The following is a 20603-nucleotide window of genomic DNA, read 5'->3' on the forward strand; positions in this document are numbered from 1 at the left end:
ACTCACCTCCAGGGAAGGCGGTGGACTACCCCAGCTGCTTCCCTAGGAAGTAGTAAGCTGTGTGGTAGAATTCTCTTTAAGGGTTGAATACCTGCTTCTTGTGGTGATTGCTGTGTCTACCTGGACTACCTTGGTTCTTCTCTTGGTGCAGAAATGTCCTCAAACTCAGAGCTGATGCTTCCCTATCTCTGCCTTATGCTGGGAACAGTTGGAGCCTGAGCCCACCAGCCAAGTGGCTTTGGGAAGGCAGATGGCTCTACTTCGTTTTTGTTACACAATGAGGCAAAGGGTCCAAACTGGGCCCTGTGAAGGCCTAATCAGCATCAATGGTCTAAATTTTTCATTTGGGTGACAGTGATTTTTCATGCTTAGTAAATACGCCAAAGAAGAAGAATTCCTAGTAACTTCATTTGCAAGGAGGCACTTGTCCAGGCAAGAAATTCCCCTTTAAACAGATGGTAAATGAGGCTGTCTCATAATTTCTATCACTGTTAAAACTTTATGTTGGGAGATTGGGCAGAAAATAATAGGAAATCTAGTTCTTTAGTAGAGAAGTATAAAGCTTTGGAGCACAGTGGCCAGAGTTTGAATCCTGTTTCTATACTTAAAAGAAATAATATAGATAATAATAATCATGATATAACAGAGTAGTAATGTACATAATAATCATAGAATGATACATAAATAATGTAGATAATCAGAATCTTTGAAAGCAGTATATTTGAAGATCAAATGTAAAAATGCATAAAATGCACTTTATCACAACACCTAACAGAAAGTCAATACTATTCAATGCTTAAAGACTATTTTTTTCTGGTTCCTTTGCAAATCCTCAGAATGGATCTATGTCCACATTCTTCAGTGTTCCTGGCAGTTAGCATGGATGGCAGAAGAGTCTTAAGTAAGTTGGTTTGAGGTTGAACTGCTTTGCTTGAGAGGCTGCATAGGCCCATCTTACTATTGTGTAACTTAAATTTTTTAGCTTTGACCTTGATGACAGGTTTGTGTAACATGCTGCAAGTCCCCCTGTAATTATGGTTGGATGAAAAGAATATATGGGATAATGATATGACTTTTCCCCTCCCCTTGCTCAACACTGTGGTATAGAAGGAAGAGGCCTCTTGAAAAAGCACTTTCAGAATGGCAAGAGCATGTGTGTTGGTTTGACTTAGAACACAACATTCTTGGATTCCGCTCCTGGTGCACTTGGTCCAGGCCTCTTGGGCTGAGGTTCACTATAGGAAACAGAATTCAGTGCTGTGTGAGCAAGTGCGATTCATGGCCACTGAAGATTTTGCAGAAATGTTAATGTTTGTGGAGTCCTCTAAAGTTCATATTTTCCATGCATCTGGAAATTCCAGTTACCAAAATTGAATTGTCACTCTTTATAATTTCCATTCCTTTACTTGGTAGCTGGTCTGGGATTGCTCTTAATTAAGGACTCATACCTTCCTTCCGAATTTCTCCTTCACCAATCTTCACTTGCCTAACGATCTGAGAGGTTTCCTGGATTTTTTTGTTGAAATCTGAGAGTTTAAGTATCTGTGCCTTCTCTATCACAGCCTGGTGGTGAGCCAGCCACCATTTCTTGTCCTTTTAGCTACTTCATCAGTGATACTTTTAAGGTCAACTGAAGCCCACATTAGAACTTCTCAATTAATGTGCACACAAATCACTTGGGGTCTTCATTAAATTGCTGGTCCTGGTTTAGGGATCTGGTGTTGGCCTGAGAGTCTGCATCTAGAGCAAGCTTCCTGGTGTGTGCCATGCTACTGGACCATAGATTAAGAACTCTTGTATAACTTCATCTCAAGTTATACACAAACTTCTGTAGGAATTCAAGTCTCCAAACATTTACCGAGACTTTCAGCAAATCTAGCTATTTTTTTTCTTTTGAATCCTCAGGTGGAAGTTTCAGATCATTTTATCTTTTGGCAATCCTAAACACTGAAGATTTATGAAGCCCTACCTTAGCTCTATTTCCTTTGATTAGTTCATCTTATGTTAATATTTATGACCCACTTAGAATTTCAGTCCTTGTATATGTATAGCTGTTGCTGTGACAAGCAATATACATATAAATAGAAATGTATAGTCAGCTGCAGTGACTCTCTTGGAGCTGTTTTGCTTTTGCTGGACTTTGGATTTTGAGTTTCCTTTTGTTGATTTCATCATCAGATTCATGGCCTTGTCAAACTCCGTGATATGTACCACCTATCAGACACCACTGGGGTGTCTGCTGTTGTCTGGCACTTTCCTGGATAACTCTAACCTGCATGAAAATTGCTCCTAATCTTTTTTGTCATCTGCTCCATTGTTTAATAAAACACAAAAGCAAGCTAGGAGTTCTTTGGCCATTTTGTGTGATGGAACAATGAACAAACAAACCCAGAAAACATAGTTTAAAACATCTCTCCACTTTTTCCTTTTGAAAACTAGGAATACATATAAGACAACACAGGAGATGGAAATTTAGGACATACCTATTTGGAACTCAAAAGAGTCATCCAGAGTTTAGCAAACATCAAGTCATCTGGTTAGAAGTGCAAAACATTGGCCATGCTTTCCTGACTCTTCCCCCTTTCCTGGTTGTCTATTCATAATTCCTACTTCATAAGTACTTTACTAAATTATCTAAAATTAATAACTCAAGCATTTGAAAGTAGTTTACTATTTTTTTTTATTTATTTATTTATTTTTTTTTTAAAAAAGATTTTATTTATTTATTTGACAGAGAGAGATCACAGTAGACAGAGAGGCAGGCAGAGAGAGAGAGAGGGAAGCAGGTTCCCTGCTGAGCACGGAGCCTGATGCGGGACTCGATCCCAGGGCCCTGAGACCATGACCCGAGCTGAAGGCAGCGGCTTAACCCACTGAGCCACCCAGGTGTCCCGAAAGTAGTTTACTAAATTATTAGGCTGTATGAGATTTTTCTTTTTTCCTGTTTATTACTATAAACTTCTCTTTTATTTTATTTTTTAAAAAGATTTTATTTATTTATTTGACAGACAGAGATCACAAGTAGGCAGAGAGAGAGGAAGGGAAGCAGGCTCCCCACTGAGCAGAGACCCCGATACGGGGCTCATCCCTCTGAGCTGAAGGCAGAGGCTTTAACTCACTGAGCCACCCAGGCACCCCATGTTTGTTTCGGGATGTTTTTTATTTCCCTTTTCATTTCTTATTTGACCCATTTGTTGTTCAGGTGTGTGTTGTTTAATTCCCACACATTTATGAAATTTCCAGTTTTCTTCCTGTTATTGGTTTCTAGTTTCAGATCATTGAGCCTGAAAAGACACTTGGTATGATTTCAGTCTTTTAAAATTTTCCAAGGCTTTTTTTGTGTCCTATTATATGATCTATCCTGGAAAATGTTCTGTGTGCACTTGAGAAGAATGTGTATTCTGCTGCTATTGGATGGAATGTTCTATGTATGTTTATTAGATCCATTTGGTAGAAACTATAATTCAGTGGTACCTGGGTGGCTCAGGTTAAGCATCTGCCTTCAGCTTAGGTTATGATTCCAAGGTTCTGGGATCATGCCCCACGTTGGGCTCTCTACTCAGTGGAGAGCCTGCTTCTCTTCTCCCCTTTACTGCATCCTCTGCTGCCCCCACTCATTCTCTCTCTCTCTCTTTCTCAAATAAATAAGCAAAATCTTGAAACAAACAAACAAAAAAGAATAATTCAAGTTCAGTATTTCCTAATGGATTTTCTGTCTGAATGATCTAGCCATTGTTGGAGGTGGAATACTAATATCATCTACTATTACTGTATTGTTGCCTGTTTCTCCCTTCAGATTTGCTGGTATTTGCCTAGCATTTTTAGGTGCTCCAATGTTGGGTGCATCCTCTTGATAAATTGACCCTTTTGTCATTATGTTACTCTCTTTGTCTCTTGTTATAGTTTTTGATCTAAAGTCTATTTTGTCAAGTGTAAATACAGCTAACCCTAGCTTCTCCTGCTCTCAAATGTTTCCATTTGAATGGAATATCTTTTTTTTATCCCTTTAGTTTGAGTATGTGTGCTCTTAAAGCTGAAGTGAGTCTCTTACAGACAACATATAGTTGGGTCTTGTGGGATTTTTTTAAAATCCATTCAATCATTCTTTGCCTTTTGATTGAAGAATTTAATTCATTTACATTTAAAGTAATTATTGATATATAGGGACATACTAATGCCATCTTGTTTTTTTGCTTTTTTGTAGTTCATTGTTCCTTTCTTCCTCTCTTGCTATATTCCTTTGTGAATCAATGATTTTCTTTAATGGTATGCTTTGATTCCCTTCCCCTTTCTTTATCCTTCATGTATCTACTGTAAGTATTTGTTTTGTGATAACCAGAGGCTTATATGACACATAGCTATAATAGTCTATTTTAAGTTAATAATTTGATCACATACAAAAACTCTATCCTTTCAGTCCCCTACCCATTTTGTTTTTGATATCATAATTTATTTTTATATTTTTATCCATTAATAAATTATTGTAGCTATAGTTTTTTAAAAATAATTTTGACTTTTCACCTCAATATTGAGCTTAAGTGATTAATACACCATCATATCAGACTTTGAATTTGACTATATATATACCAGTGTATTTTATATTTTCATGTGTTATCATGTTACTAATTAGTGTCCTTTTATTTCAGCTTAAAGAACTCTTTTCAGCATTTTTTGGGAGGCAGATCTTGTGGTGATTAACTCCCCCAGGTTTGTTCACTTGGGAAAGTCTTTATTTCTGCTTCATTTTGGAAGGACAACTTTTCTGGGTAAAGCATTCTTGATTGACAGTTCTTTTCTTTCATCCCTTTTCATATATCATTCCACTCTCTTCTGGCCTGCAAGTTTCTGATGAAAAAACTATTGATAGCCTATGAGGTTCTCTTGCATATGAAGATTGTTTTTTCTCTTGTTGCTTTTAAAATTTTCTCTTTGTCGTTGGGTTTAGACAGTTTTATTATAATGTATCGTTGAGATTTCATTGTACTAAATCTGTTTAGAGACGTATGAATGTCATAAATTTGGATTCTGAGTCTTTCTCCAGATTTCTGGCCTCAAACTTCCAAGATTCTGACTTAGTAGGTCTGAGGATGGCAGTGGTCAATTTTCTTTGTTGATTCTTCTTCTTCTCTTTCTCTTCTAAAGATTAGGGTGTCCCCAGGCTCAGATGTCTTGTCTTTTCCAGCTAGGCTCACTCCCTAGGTGATTTTTGTCTAGGCTTACAGATTTAAACACCATTTTCACACTGATGATTTCTGTATTTCTACCTTCAGCCTGCTCCTTTCTCTGAACTCCAGACTAATGCATCAAAAACCTATTCAACATCTCAAACTTAATATGTTTTGATTTCTTTCCAAACCCGTCCCCCCCCCCCCACAGTTTTTCCCATCTCAGAAACTATAGCTACATGATTCCAGTAGTTTAAGTCAAATGCCTTTCTCTCTTATACTCACATAATATCTGCCAGCAAATTCTCAACTTTCGAAATATGTCCCAAATCTTATTACTCTTAATCATGGCCACTTCTCTATCCTTGTCAAAGTCACTATCATATCTCTCCTGGATTATGGCAATAGTCCATATTGTTCTCTCTGCTGCTCTATTCACCACCAGCCCTCTGACCTCCTCTCCCATCACCCTTTCCCTTACTTCCTTTACTCCTGCCACATCAGTTCTTAGCTCTTCCTGATAACTACACTAAGTCCCGTCCAGGGGTTTCGTACTAGCTGATCCCTCCAGTTGAAATGCTTTCTCTTAAGATATTTGCACATGACACTCACTTTCTTTAGGTCTTTGCTTAAATGTTATGTAGCAGAGGCAGCCTGACCAACCCGTATAGAATAGTGGTAACATTACAGCCTGACTTTATTTCTCTCCATAGTATTCATCACCACCAGAGAGGTTATACATTTTTATTTGTTTATTTTCTGGATTCTCCCATCAGAATATAAGTTTTAGGAAATAATTCCTTTTTTATGCCATCACTGAATAGGCACTCAATGAATATTTGTAGAATGAATGAAAGAAATAGAACTGTATTTTCCAGCAATAATTTTTTAAACATAGTGTCATATTTCCAGTTAGAAATTTATTGAGGTCTGACACTGTATCTTGCTCATTTCTGTGTCTTATACAGTTGCACCAGGCATCCAATAAACATTGTTGAGTGAATGAATAATTGTAGTGTAGAGGAAATATCACAGATTTTAGAGAAAGGGAGCTAGATTCAAATCTGGCTTGGCCTTGGATTAATCATGAGACATAGGCTAAGTTATTAAGTCTTCCTGAGTCATAACCTTTCATAAAGAGATACAAATTTCTAGTTGCATATGGTTATTCCAAAGATTATATGAGACAACACATTTAAATTTCATAATATAGGGACTTCACCATATTAGGAACTCAATATATTGATGTTGATATTCCTCATCCTGACCAATACTAACCAATCCTAACCTCTTGTCTTCTTTCCTTTTCATTATATTTACTTTCCACTTCATAGATTCTTTAAAATCAATAAAAGGTATTAATCCAAGCTTTGGTAACTGAACTTTTCACAGCTCTAGGTTTCTGCAGTCTAGATTAATGGAAGTCCTAGATTTATCCCAAAGATTCAAGTAAAGAGAATAAATGGCCACAAATTCACACATTGGCTAGGTCTAGAATATATTCAGAATTCACCTATTACTACCTCTGCCTTTATCTCTCCCTTAGAATAATGCAACTGGTTTCCTTGTTTTTGCCCTAGTGCTAACTCCACTCTAACTACAATGGGCTTCTTGCTGTTCCTGGAGCATATTATCATGGATAGTTAATCCCCAGGACCTTTGCACATGCTATTTCCTCTGACTGGAATGATTTTTCCTAAAATATTTGTAGCACTCACACTCACTTCAGATCTTTGCTCAAAAAAAAATCACCCTTACAAAAAGGTCTTCCTTGGGGCGCCTGGGTGGCTCAGTGGGTTAGGCCGCTGCCTTCGGCTCAGGTCATGATCTCAGAGTCCTGGGATCGAGTCCCGCGTCAGGCTCTCTGCTCAGCAGGGAGCCTGCTTCCTCCTTTCTCTCTCTGCCTGCCTCTCTGCCTACTTGTAATCTCTCTCTGTCAAATAAGTAAATAAATAAATAATCTTAAAAAAAAAAAAACAAAAAAACCAAAAAGGTCTTCCTTGGACTCTTTTTTATCAATTTCAATGCTTCTATCCTTGGAAGACACATGACTTTCCCTTACTTTATTATATTTTCCATAATATCATATCTTCATTAGACAAATCATATTACCCCAGATTAGAAAATAAGCTCCATGAGGATGGGGATTTTTGCTTGTTTTGTTCCCCCTGCTTCTCCCAGTGCCTGGCACATAGTGGGTGATTAAAAAAAATGTTTTACATGAGTTGAAAAATGAATAAATAAATGATAAAGGGAAGAGAGGTGGATGGGGATGGCCTAGGTGTCCAGGTGGGAGTGTAGATTGGAAGTAAGAGGGGCAGATTTAGAATCCAACATCTGCTTCTGTGTCCTCAGGCTTGGCTGGCTCAGAGGTGGCTCAGCTCTTGTCACCTGGCCCACTGACAGCTGACACCATAACAAAGCAATGTGCTGGAATGAGTCAGGTTCTGGAATGCTGGAAGGCCTCCACATGTCAGGATGACCTTAAAAGAGGGGATCTATGGTCCCTTGTTACAGATTCTCCCCAAATGATTAACTCAAGGCCAGAGACCCTCTCTGGTATTGTCCCCAGCTCTCAAGGAACAGATGAAAAAATGGTGGGTTTCCAGAAACATCTCACTGGTAAAGCAGAGTTGACTTCTTTGTTTTCTGTCTTTCTGGATTATGCTTTTGCTGGCTTGAAGGAGGCAATTGGCTGTGTACATTAAAAATATTCCTTTAAGGGTCTACTATATGTCAGAGAGTAAAGAAAATAACTAATTAAGCAAAGTAGAACTTGGAAGGTGATTTGACTGTAGCTAGTCATCAACTTTAACCTTAGTGTATTCATTATGCTCAGGAAGTACACGTTTCTGGGTCACTTTGTCTTATGGTGGCTCACTTCTCATACAGAACCCCAAAGGATATGGGCAGTTGGCTTAGATCAGCATTGTTGGACTGCTTTCTTCCTTTGGAGAGTGGGCTGGAAAACTTCTCTGCTCTCGGAGGTGCCTCTTGGGGTGAGAAAGATGAATCACATTGCAAGCAAAAACCAGGAAGAGAGATGGGGTGGGGTTGGGGAAGAGTCACTTCCTAATTTAACCTGACTTTCCCTTAACCTGAAAGAAAGTCTTGTGTGGTTTTTTGGAATGAGTAGCAGCTGAATCCCTTCTGGGATTTTAGGTCCCATTGAGCAGTCTCTCCCTCTGTGGGCCCAGCCTCTGCTAGAAAACCCCTTCCTGGCCCAGCTCTCATTGAATGGACACTAGAATACCACCTCCCATTATTGACCCTCCAGCCCAGAGAATGGTGGCATTTCCCTGCTTTTACTTTTCTTGGGGAAGTCTTGCCATTCTCTGGATTCTCAACTGTTCCATGATCCATGTAACCAGTTATCTATACTTGTTTGAAATTTACAGAATGGTTTTGTTTTCTTGATTGTATTCTTGCTGGTCTGCTCAGCTCAAACGGTCTTTAAATTTCATAAAGATGGAACTACTTGTCACGTTGTTTTTGAGTTTTTAAAAAATGTAGAAAGCTGAAAACATTTCCTTTGATCTGTATAGATATATATACTTATCCAGTCATGTCCTTTTAAAAATATTTTTATACCACTTGATGGGCTTCCTGAATACGGGCACTGGGACATTGATTTTCTGTTGTAGGGTAAAAAATTACTCTAGTAGTTTTGTGAATGGTTTTGTACTTAGTTTCCCTCTGTGTCATTAAATGTCTGCCGCCAACCAGAGATACAGGTTTTTAAAATTGCATTTAGCTTCTCTGAACCTCAATTTCTTCATTTATAGAAAAAGAAAGTTGTATTTGATGGATTATTTAAAAACTTTAATTTAGTCTCAAAACTCATTTTTAAAGTATAATCTGACCTGAACCTCAACATATAAAGTAGGAGATCCTAAGCTTACTTCTTTGACCTCCAAATGACCTCACCTTATCTCTTACAGTTGCCCTGAGTTACCACTACCCAACCCTGGAGTACAAAGTGATGTAATAAAAGAGTGCTCAGATTCTGGTCTACCACTTTTGATTTTGTTTCTTGAAGGAATCCAGTGATTTTATTTTCCATAATCTTATTTTTCAGTTTTAAAACTAAGATATAAAAAAACCCCAACATTTTTAAGCCTGATATTCACCTACCTTAATTAATTAATTACCTCATCTTAATGAAAACATTTTTTAGCCCAATTTTTCTTATCTTTACTTACCTTACTCTGAAAGAGAAAACCCGTGTTTCCTTGGAAAAGCTAAGGTTTTGTTGGAAAAAAGTGCCAATAGAAAAGTCTCTTATTGTAAGAAATATAATTGGGTCTGCACTCCTAAGAGTATATTCAAATGCAATGTCCCACAGATATTGTCAGGGCCTGCCTGACTCCCCAGCTCTTGTACTCTTCCTCATGCTAAGACAACATTTTAGTCTTACTCTTCTCTCCCTTGGACTCTGGATAAATCCTGTCCTGGGTGGGACTTTCAGGGTCTCTAGTTCAACAGTCCCATGATTTAAACTCAAGTTTAAGTTGCCAGAACTCTGCCTTTGGCCATGCTCCTGATTTAGTGTGTCCCAGACACCAAGCTCCCCTTTAGCTCAGTATTGAAGAAAAATCCACCTGTTTTCCTGTGCCTGGTTTCCAGTCCTGATTACCTGCTGAGAGTCACAGCCGCTCCAGGGTTGCTTGCCAATTCCTTCCCAGAACTGGGCACTTCTTCCTGCGCAAAGCCCTCTTTCATGCTGATTACTTTCAATCAGAATCTTAAAATATGTCCGATTTCAGGACATTGTTGTGCACCATATATCTGTGAGGGCACCCTGTTAGATCTTGCTGACAAGGCCCCCTCTTGGACTTCTTTCTTAAATAAATCAGTTATCTATTATCCTTTTGGATACCCTGAATATTCTGCCAGGCTGAGCTCCCTCTCACTCCCCCAAAATGGTCTGTTTCTTCATTACCTGTGCCTGGATCTAGGTCCATTATGGTCCCTATGGTTCTACCCTAATTAAGCTTTCCATGCCTGTCTGGGTCAGGAGCCAGTATTAGTTACACAAGACCTTTTCCTTAACACAAAATGCAAATCTTTTCTGGTTCCAAATAATCTTCTCTCCCTCTCCCCATTATCACGTTTCTGTTGAACACATAATGATTGAATGCTAGGTGCTAGAGTATGTGAGGAATAATGAGTAAGTGGCATTTAGGAACTCATAATCTAGTGCAGAAGAGATTTAAATAATTCTAGTGTTCTATGACGATGATGCAAGTTGCTCTCAGAGCACAGCAGAAAGAAGCACAAATACTGAGGGGTGAGCGTAGTGGTAGGGGAAGAGATAATTTCAGGGAACCTGGAGCTAAGGCTTGAAGGATTAATAGAATCTTATCACTGGTGGACACCACAGAGGAAAATCCAAGCAGAGACATCAAGACATGTGTGAGGACGGTTTAGTTAATGGGTGTGGCTGTAGCACCAAAGAAATGAAGGTGAAAATGTACAAGATGAAGGCCAAGGGCTTTAGGCTATATTGTGCAGTAACTGGATGGAGTCTGAAGTAGCAGATTACCACAATTGGATTTGCATTTTAGGTAGATACCTTGGAGGAGGTATCTGTTGGAAGGAGGTGACATTGAAGGTAAGAAGACCAGTAGAGAGGCTTTAATTTACTTCGTTGAAGCAAGAAATGATCAGTGCTTAAACTAAGACAGTATTAGTGGAGATGGATGGGATTGAAAGTGTTTATGAAGTAGAATAGACAGGATCGATGATCACTTGGAAAGAGAAGTGGTGAAGAAGAGGGAACGGCTGAGGTTAACTCTCAGAAACCTGGGAGCTATGGAGGGTAATCCCTGAGTTTGTACTTTGGGAGTTTGGTAAGAATGGGAATACCATTCCCTAAGAGGGGGACAACAAGACAGCAAGGTGATGTTGGACACGTTATGTGAGAAATGTCTAGGGGGTCAACTAGAGATGTTCCACAGGCAGTCCACAGTCTGAAAATCACATCCAGCTCAAGAAAGGCTTCTTGGTTTCAGATTAATTTGGAAACCATAAATACATGCAGGATGACCATAAATTCTGAAAACATAGATAATAATATTTTGTCATGTATTATAATATAGTATCAATAAATCATTTCTTATGTATTCACCTATGCTTCCAGAATTTACGACCATCCTGTAGAAATTTGTTAGAGCCAGATAGAATATGGATTAGCCAGATAGAATATATAATGTAAGAAGAGAAAGGGATTGGACCTGGAGTCCTGGGAACTATAATATTTATGGGGCAAAGGAGACTGAGAAGAAACAGAGAGGAGGTGAGATTTAAAGCACTGAGAAAGCCCAAGAGGAGAGTGCTACTTCCACTGAGAAGGAAGGGGAAAGTGGTGAGATGAGTAAGAATCTGCAGATGTCAGCCCAACTCATCATCAAACTCCCTTAAAACTTTTTCCCCCAGTGGCTGAAAGCATTACTTTCTCTAGAACAGTGGTTCTTAACTTTTATAGGGTAACATGTTCTTTGAGCATCTGATGGAGGCCATGGACCCTTTTCCACACATGAGTAGCAGGAATGGAATGCAGTGTAAGAGGGTCTCAGATCTTATGAAGCCCAACACCCAGAATTTCAGGTTAAGATTCCTGGTATTTTGTAAACCTGCTTTTAAATACTCACAGGGAAAGTCTTAGTTTCCCTGCATTTTGGGGGAAAAGTGGCTTATTTTCTTCTGAGAAAGCAGAAGAAAAAGAATAAATGTTTCACAGTGACATGATGTCATTAAACTTATCAAAGCCCAAATGATTTTTTTCTCCCATTAGAGGGAGTGTTTTCTTTCTTCATTTTTTCCCCCTTATCTCTTTCTAAGCAGCTTAATTTTTTTTTCTTAGCTGAAGTTGATGTTAGCTTTATTTGCATAGTTGGTTGTTGTTACCACAAATTGCTTCAGCTTAGAAGTCTCAGCCACAGAGTTTTTCAGAAAATTTTAAAATCCTGTTGCTTCTAGAGAACATTGGGAATCATATTTTACCCAGCAGATATAAGGCAGTTTCCTTAAATTGTTCCTTTTCATTTGACACTGTGATCATATCTTCTTTTAAATACTCCTTCATTTTAGCTTCCTTGACACCATGCCTTTCCTCTCTGTCTCTGTCCTCTTTGTAATTGTTTTTAGGTCTCTCTGTTGACTCATTTGCACAGTTGAGGGCATCTTTGAAGGCTCTGTTTTTAATTCCACTGTTTTGTTTATTTTTTACCCACTCCTTTTCATTCAGTAAAAGAAATATTTATTAAGTGTGGATTATGTTTAGTGCACTTATTCTCATAATTGCAAAATCCTCTCTTTCTGAGGATTTATGCCTCCAAACTGTGCCTCTAGCTCTGACATGATACAATGACATAATTCCCACGGCTGCCACTATGTCACTTTGAGGGTAACTTGAAATCGGCTTTCTTACAATTTGATTTTTCCATGCCAACGAGCAGCCTCGTCAATTTTCAGTTTCTCAGCCCAAAAGTTTGGAATGTTTTCAATATTTGATCATACCAAAAATAAAAAACAAAACAAAACAAAACTACAATCCTCTGCCCAAAGGCTGCTGAAAACTGAGCAATCTTCTTAAGTTCACAAAATATAATATTGTTTTCAAACTTACTGATCTTTATGCTCTCTTGTGTTTTTTAGTGAGTCTTCTCTATCTTTAGTTATTTTTATTTTTCTTTCTTTTACTCTTTCTTTCTTTTAGAATCTTGTATTTTAGATTCTTCTGTGTCATTGTGCTGTGCTGATAGATCTCACATTTCTCTCCCTTATATGCTTTTGTACATTACATGCTTTTGCCCATATCATATGTGGGGACTATGTCCAGTAGAGGTCAATCTTCTTATTATTTTGCATAAATTTCACATGTTGATAACTTAATATCAGGTATTGAAATCCTCCACGCAATACCCAGATTTTTAAAAAAATCCAACTATTCTGGATATCATCTTGTTAAGCTTGGAAAATTTCAGATGGGAAAATGAAAAAGGCCAATGATATCTAGCTGCAGACCTGCTTGTCTTGTCCTAAATTTTATTTTTTACATCACAACTCAATTTTTTTTTTTGCTCCTTGGTTTTATGATTCTCACTCTTGGATCATGGCAAAGTTGACACTAGAATCATAATCTGGACCTTTTATATCACACTGATATATTCAGACAGAAGACATATACACTATCAATGTCCTACTTGGCACATTATGAATTTGAAATCCTAAGAGGAGCAACTTTACGATAGGTGATAAATGGGTTAGAGGTGAATCTGGGTCTATCACTTAGTTTGGCTTTTTGGCTTTTCTCTAAAACTTTTTTTTTCCATGAGGGTATTTATCATTAATAGACATATGTTTTTAATGTATCAATCAGGAGGGTGTGTGGTCTTGCTTATTCTTGATTAAAAAGCCTATGTTAAATAAAAATTATTTCAAAGTTCTAGTAATAATTGGAGCAATAAGATGGTAAGGGGTAATTAAAGGATGTGGCTTTCCTTCAGAAACAAAAACGAATCTGGTGACCACATGTCCTCTCCTCCTTTTCCTTAATGAGTGTGATGAAAGATGTCAGGGTAAGAAACTATGGAGACTGGAGATACACCAACAGCATGCTAATATGTCAGATGCAAGTCCAGATTCCCACATTGACTACATTCAGGAATTTGCACCTGGTAACACTGTATGCTAACCAACAATGTGCACATTTCATACAGTGATGATTCCTAGCCATAGTGGCAGCGGTAGTGCGGATGTTGTACCCCTCCCCCCACCACAACCCCTCCTCCCCCACATCTTTTAAATAGGAAGTATAGTTGCTAATCCTTCCCATTTTGAACTCTTGGACTACAAACCATAAATTACCCAGGTTATTGCTTATGAATTGTGGCCATTGAAGGACTTTCTATTTCAGCTGGTTTGACTTGGAAAACTCAGACCATTGAGAATGAGAAATTATCCTGGGGACAGACTGTGTTTACTAGACACAGTTCTGTTTTCTTCTTTGTGCAAAAATCTAGTTAAGTATATTGGCCAGCATGAAAAAAAATTCCAATCCTTTTGGTCAGTACTGAATGATTTGACCCCAGGTCTTTGTGTCTTTTGAGTATTGTCCAATGGGTCCATCATAGCACATTAAACATCTGCTTCTCTGTTCTATTTTATGCTTTATTGGTCAATTCCCATTGGTTTAAATAGTTCCTGTGCCTTTGTTAGGACTGTCTATGTGGATTAATAGTCATGAACACAATGATGTGGTGATAAGGACCATCTTCTATTTAGAATTTGGTTAATTTAAATTGTACTTGAACAATGTGCTCTGAGACCTACTTTAAAGGAAAATATAAGAAAGAATATGATAATCTGCCTATTATTTTTCTCATTGAGAAAATTAGGTACGTAAATAAAAAAGGAACTTAAGAAAAATGTGTCATGTTCTGTGTGTGGTATAGGAAATAAATGCTGTGAGAACATTTATTATTGACCAATAAAGCATAAAGCAGGAGTAGGTTATAAGCAGTAAGTTTGTATTCTTCCTGAGATCCTTACAGGAAAGGTTGATGGTACACTGCATAAGTGGGGAAAGAATTAGGGGAGCCTTAGGTTCGTCTTTGGAATAAAACACTTTGCCTCTGCCCACTTGCTTATGAGGCTACTTATATCCTCTGCTTCTGGTTAATTTTCTGCTAATTGGCTAGAACACACTTTTAACTAGGTTTTAACACTCACTTCATCTAAAAAATTTTTAATAATCACCCAAACAGTCATTGAGACCAGCATATGCTTTTGTTTGGGATGTTTCAAGATCAATTATCTGACTCATGAGAGAATAAATGCGAATATTTTTAATGGGAGTTAAGGACTGTGATCTAAGACTTTAGATGTCACCTCTTTTGTAAATCATGCCTCCCTCTACTATTTTGAGTAGAAAACACTTTGATTCTTCTCTTAGATGTGTGAAGAGCCTTCACCCAGGATGAAGGGTCATGCTATTGGAGTGGGAAAATAGATGTAGCTCAGACTTCAATGTTAGATCTTGGTATGAATTCATGTATTGTTGGACGAGTTACTTAAACTTAAAAAAAAAAACAAACTTTATTTTGGGGAGTCTGGGTGGCTCAACTGGTTAAGCCTCTGACTCTTGGTTTCAGCTCAGGACATGATCTCAGGATAGAGCCCCACCTTGGGCTCCACTTTCCCAGGGGAGTCTACTTGTCCCTCTTCCCCTTCTTCCACCCCTCCACCCACTTTTCCTGCATCCCTCGATGTGTGTGCATGTTCTCTCTCTCTCTTCTCAAATCAATAAATAAAATCATTTTAAAAGATTTAAAACGATTTATTTATTGATTTGGGAGAGAGAGTGAAAGCATGAACTTGGGGGTGGAGGCAGAGGGAGAGAACCTCAAGTAGACTCTGCAATGAGCATGGAGCCCCTTGTGGGGCTCATCTCAAGACCCTGAGATCATGACTTGAGCTGAAACCAAGAGTTGGCTGCTCAACCAACTGAGCTACCCAGGTGCCTCAGGTTACTTAAACTCTTAAACTCCATTTTCTCCTGGTAGAAAAAACACATTACTTTGCAGAGATTAAAATATTAATATATATATTATTATTTGGAAAATAGTAGATGCTTCAAGAGCTATTTCTACTATTACAACAGCAACAATAACAATAACAGAGGCTCACTATGTTCTAGGTGCTGTTCTGAGAGTTTTACCTGTGTTATTTCATTTAATCCTTACAACAACACTATAGGATACACACAAACTCCATTTTATAGATAAGGCTTAAAGAATTTGAAATATCTTTCCTCTGAGTTATTTGTCCCATAGTGAAGCATAGTATCACAGACACAATGCTATACTTATTCCAAAGATTTGCTTTGGAAGCAGTGTAATGAAACATTTTAGAACATGGCACCTATAAGCAGGAGTTGGAAACTCGAGAAAATTCTCAGGTCTTTCCCTTTGCTTAGCTAATGAATTTTCACTACTTGTCCATTGAGAAGCCTGTATTTTAACATTTGTGGATGTGTTTCATGCTCAGTTGTTATATCCTGTTGGTGAACTGTCTTTTTCTGAGAAGTACACTATTTGTCTTTGTAAAACCTAAAAGTACTGGGAACTAATTATTATTAAAGAATTTGTTTAGAATTTTGAGGAGAGGCAAATTTTGAGGAGATATTACAATTTGAAAATGATTTTAGATTTTTATGCTCATCATTATACACAAATAACATTTAAACTTATGGGCCAGTGCTCTTATCTGCTTCTTTTATTACTTAAAAAAAATATAAAATAAAACAAGACAAAACAGAACAATTTGGTGTAGAAGTGAAGTCATAAGGCCATTAAGTAGTTGCATTTTTTGTTTTGTTTTGTTTTCTGTTGAAAGAACAGAATTAAAAACACATTTAAAAATCAGGCCATTCTCCATTTGGCAAGAAGCTACTTTAATTAGGTAATTATCACAGTTTCTTTCTGTTCTTCAGAATCAATTCATAGCCTGAAGCATTTAAAATTTCTTACCATAAAATTTAGGTAGGGTCTATTTTGGGGGAGAGTTTGAGAAGGATTGGTAATAATTCTTCTTTAAATGTTTGGTAGAATTCACCAAATGAAGTCATCTGGTCCTGGGCTTTAGTTTGCCAGGAGGTTCTTGATTACTGATTCAATCTTCTTGCTAGTAATCCCTTTGCTTTGGGAAATTAAGAAAACAATTCCATTTATAATTGTGTCAAAAAGAATAAAACACTTAGGAACAAATTTAACCAAGAAAGTAAAAGACCTATATATTGAAAACTATAAGATATTAATGAAAGAAATTGAAGAAGACACAAATAAATGGAAAGATATTCCATGCTCATGGATTGGAAGAAAATAGTTATTAAATGTATTAAAATGTCCATACTACCCAAAGCAATCTACAGATACAATGCAGTCCCTATCAAAACTCTAATGACATTTTTTTACAGAAATAGAACAAACAATACTAAAATTTGTATTGAACCATAAAAAATCCTCACAACCAGAGAAATCTTGGGAAAGGACAAAGCTGGAGGTATCATGCTCCCTGATTTCAAAATATTTAACAAAGCTATAGTAATTAAGACAGTATGGTACTGGCATAAAAACAGATATGTAGATCAATGGAACAAAATAGAGAGCCTGGGAATAAACTCACATATATATGGCCAATTAATTTTGACAAAGGAGCCAAGAACACACAACGAAGAAAAGATGGTCTCTTCAATAAATGGTCTTGGGAAAATTAGATAGCCACATGCAAAAGAATGAAACTGGACCACTATCTTACATCATGCACAAAAATTAACTCATCTGGATTAAGATATGAACATGAGACCTGAAACCATAAAAATCCTGGGGGGCCGGTGGGGAACAGGCAGTAAGCTACTTGACGTGGATCATGATTTGCAAATCATGTATCTGATAGGAGGCTAACATCCAGAATATATAAAGAGCTGACACAACTGATAGCAGAAGGACAAACCATCTAATTAAAAATGGGCAGATAAGAATAGACATTTTTCCAAAGAAGATATACAAATGGCCAAAAGATGCTCAACATCATTATATATGCACGTGTGTGTGTGTGTGTGTGTATGTGTGTATGAATATTTTGCAGCCATAAAGAAGAATAAAATCTTGCCATTTGAGATACTATCGTTGGAACTTAAGGGCATTATACTAAAGGAATTAAGTCAGACACAGAAAGCCAAGTACTGTATGATTTCTCTTACATGTGGAATCTAAAACAAAACAAAACAAAACCAGACTCATAAAAACAAAACAAAACAAAATATTTAAAATATCATTCTGCATTTGTTAAGAAGCTACTTTAATTAGGTAATGATCACAGTTTTTTCTTGGTCTTCAAAATCAACTGATAGCTCAAAACATTTGGAATTCCTTACCACATAATTTAAATAGGTTACTGTAACTTCTACAGTTTTATAGTAACTAAGCTCATAAGTATTATGATAAGATAACAGAAAAGGATAATGACAGCCCAAAGAAGTGATTTGTCTAAAAATCTACTGAAAAGTTGGGTATACTTCCATAAAATTCATTAGTAATTACAGTGAGTTTTTATTTTTAGTAATAATGTGCACATTTTTAACACCTAAGCAATTTAAAAGTCTCACTGGAAGTGAGGAGAATGAAAAGTTTATCTAACATTTCCTGAATTTTCTGGGTAATCTAACCATGGAAACTATAATTTTGTATTACAATAATGTTAATAAACCAAGTTAACAAAATAATTTGTTTCTGTTATGTAGTGTGCTAATAATCGTTTGCAATATTTGGTCCTTCATTTCCTTGTGTTGACAGATCAGAAGTTTAATGATCTTAAATGGGTTATTTCATTTGTAATTTGGAGGATTTTAAGAACCCGTTGTTACATTGTTTCTGGGGAATTGGAAGTCTAGGCTGAGAGAACTCATCTGTCTTGCTAATTGCAAATATACTGCAACTGGAAGAATGGTTGGCAGAGGCCAACTGCTTGAAGAAGGATCTGTCATACCTATGTTTTGCTGACATTTCAACTAATGAATTTTACTGCAGGAGAAAAGGTTGAGGTGATGTGATCTTGACTTTTTTGAAAGGAACCCTCTCGATTCCGCAAAAACTTGTGCAAGTCTAGTGTAAATGTTCTTGCCACTCATAAATTTTTGAAGAAAAAAAGAGCAGCCTTACACTAGATTATTATTTGAACTTAAATACGTAAAAGACAAGTTATGTATATCTGTATGCAGGCAAGATCTACTTACTTATCTTACTACTGTTAGATTTTATGTTTCAAATTATTCAAAGGTTTTGTTTTGTTTTATTTTGTTTTCTAAAGTAATCTCTACACCCAACATGGAGCTTGCATTCATGACCCTGAGATCAAGAGTCCATGTTTTACTGACTGAGCCAGCCAGGTGCCCCCAAATTAGTCAGGGATTTTAATTTTATTTTTAAACCAACTTTACTGAGGTATAATCACGTAGAGTGAAATTCCTCCTTTTTGGGTATTCAGTTCAGTGAGTTTTGACAAATAAGTTTGCATAACCACCACCACAATAAAGATATGGAACATTTCCATCACCCCATTAAGTTCCTTAATGCCCCTTTGTAGTCAATCTCCTCCTCCTACCCCCAGACCTTAGTAACTGCTGATTTTATCTCTCTTCTTACAGGTTTCCCTTTTCCAAAATAAATCTTACGTAAATAAAATTGTGCAATGTGGGAGGCTTTTTCATTTTTATCGTGAAAGCTAATATGGTCCCTGCTTCTTCTGCCTGTGTTTTGCTCAGATTCATTTTTTTTTACTGTTTTTGTTTGGGGTGCTAAGAGAACATAGGAAAGGCAATGAAAAAAGATAAAACCGAAAAGGATTGTTACATGGGAGTTAAGATTGATATCAATATGAGAAATGAGTAAATGGAACACATTTCCTCCTGTTGATCTAAAGTATAATCTGGAGGAATGTTAAATTCTGGAAAGGTTAGTGACTTGATGAAAGCTGTGTGACAGGATGACTGTCCTTCCAGCACCACACAGGGTGTCAGGGCGTAGCTGCCTATGGAGATGTGTGAACATGTGCAGCACTTACGTGGCCACTGCTATTTTCTCTCTCACTGCAGACATAAATAATCAATCGGGACTCTGATCCCAGATGCAATCTCAAATCCCTCTCAAGACAGCATTCTTGAACTTCCTGTTTGTTGATTAGAATTGGCAAAAAAGATGAAACAAGTGGCTATGCCAGATGCTTATGTTTAAGTACATAATATGTTTTTTTAAAAGTACATAATAGTTGTTAATGAAGTTTTATTGGGTGATTTTTTTTGTTTCGTTTTTGTTTGTTTGTTTATTTGCACATCTTAGAGACACTGAATTTTTAAAATTTATTTGGTGGCAAGATCCCTAGCAGGATCTTACTAGAGTCTATGCTTTCCAAGGGAGTTATTTGAAGTATAATATTGTTTCCCCTAAATATTTTACAAGTTTTGCAAACTTAAAGGATAAATTTACCAAATCCCGTAATTTTTGTTTCTTATTATTTATGTTTTTTTCACAGTCATTAAACATTCATTTGTTAAAAGGTTAACACATTCCATCATTCTACAGAATTTTTATTTGTATCAAAACAATGTTTCAGAGCAATTCATGATTAAATTAATGTGACAGGTTCTATTTATCAATATGGCAGTCCAACTGTTGGAGGACAAAGGATGATTTACACCCACGTGTGTGTGTGTGTGTGTGTGTGTGTGCATGTGTGCCTACACATCTTGCATAAACTTGAGGGCTTTGCGCTGGTATTTTTTTTCAAACTGGAGGATTCCTGATAAAATAATCTTCTAAATACCTCAACATATGGTTTAAATCATCAAAGAGAAAATAATACTTGTAAAAGCACATA

General features: G+C 37.0%; 1 long non-coding RNA gene across 1 annotated transcript in view; it reads left to right on the forward strand.

Annotated features, from left to right (window-relative positions):
- The window catches only part of LOC131836582 (uncharacterized), a 70174-nt gene that overhangs the window by 24173 nt on the left and 25398 nt on the right, over window positions 1-20603 (forward strand). The window lies entirely within an intron of this gene.

Source organism: Mustela lutreola, chromosome 7 (assembly GCF_030435805.1).
Source record: "Mustela lutreola isolate mMusLut2 chromosome 7, mMusLut2.pri, whole genome shotgun sequence".
In the NCBI taxonomy this organism is placed as follows: Eukaryota; Metazoa; Chordata; class Mammalia; order Carnivora; family Mustelidae; genus Mustela; species Mustela lutreola.